The following is a 1337-nucleotide window of genomic DNA, read 5'->3' as shown; positions in this document are numbered from 1 at the left end:
GCATTAAGTTGCTAAGCAACGTGACAATTGCATTAAGTATGGTGCGTAATGTAATCAACAACTACATCCTCGGAAATAGCGCCAATGTTTTATCCCTCGTGGCAACAGCACAACACAACCTTAGAACTTTCTGTCACTGTCCCAGGTGTCAATGCAGGCATGAACCCACTATCGAGCATAAATACTCCCTCTTGGAGTTAAGAGCAAAACCTTGGCCAGAGCCTCTACTAATAACGGAGAGCATGCAAGATCATAAACAACACATATGTAATAACTTGATAATTAACATAACATGGTATTCTCTATCCATCGGATCCCGACAAACACAACATAGAGTATTACAGATAGATGATCTTGATCATGTTAGGCAGCTCACAAGATCCAACAATGAAGCACAATGAGGAGAAGACAACCATCTAGCTACTGCTATGGACCCATAGTCCAGGGGTGAACTACTCACTCATCACTCCGGAGGCGACCATGGCGGTGTAGAGTCCTCCGGGAGATGAATCCCCTCTCCGGCAGGGTGCCGGAGGAGATCTCCGGAATCCCCCGAGATGGGATTGGCGGCGGCGGCGTCTCCGGAAGGTTTTCCGTATCGTGGTTTTTCGCATCGGGGGTTTCGCGACGAAGGCTTTAAGTAGGCGGAAGGGCGGAGTCGGAGGGCCGACGAGGGGCCCACACCATAGGGCGGCGCGGGCCCCTCCTTGGCCGCGCCGCCCTGTGGTCTGGCCACCTCGTGGCCCCACTTCGTATGCTCTTCGGTCTTCTGGAAGGTTCGTGGCAAAATAGGCCCCGGGTCTTTGTTTCGTCCAATTCCGAGAATATTTCGTTACTAGGATTTCTGAAACCAAAAACAGCTAGAAACAGCAGAATCGGCACTTCGGCATCTTGTTAATAGGTTAGTTCCGTAAAATGCACGAATATGACATAAAGTGTGCATAAAACATGTAGGTATCATCAATAATATGGCATAGAACATAAGAAATTATCGATACGTCGGAGACGTATCGAGCACTCCACGAACCGCGAGCGCAACGACGGGGACTTCCGGAACAGCAGGAGGAACTTCGGGAACGGATCTTGAGAAGCGTACGTGGCTAGCTAAGTATGCCACTCCGACGAACCTCCGCAGCTCAACTCCTGCAGCTTGGCTCGTAGCTTGAGAAGCAAGCGTGGCTAGCTAAGTATGCCACTCCGGCGAATCTTCGCAGTTCGACTCCCGCAGCCAAGCACCGCGGATCAGATCAGCACAATCTTGAGAGACCAGTTCGGCATGGTGCCGAAAAGGAGGGCAATCGGCTATTCCAAGCCGTACCCCAACGAGTACGATTTGA

Source organism: Lolium rigidum, chromosome 6 (genome assembly GCF_022539505.1).
Source record: "Lolium rigidum isolate FL_2022 chromosome 6, APGP_CSIRO_Lrig_0.1, whole genome shotgun sequence".
Taxonomy (NCBI): Eukaryota; Viridiplantae; Streptophyta; class Magnoliopsida; order Poales; family Poaceae; genus Lolium; species Lolium rigidum.
This window is presented reverse-complemented; position numbering follows the sequence as displayed.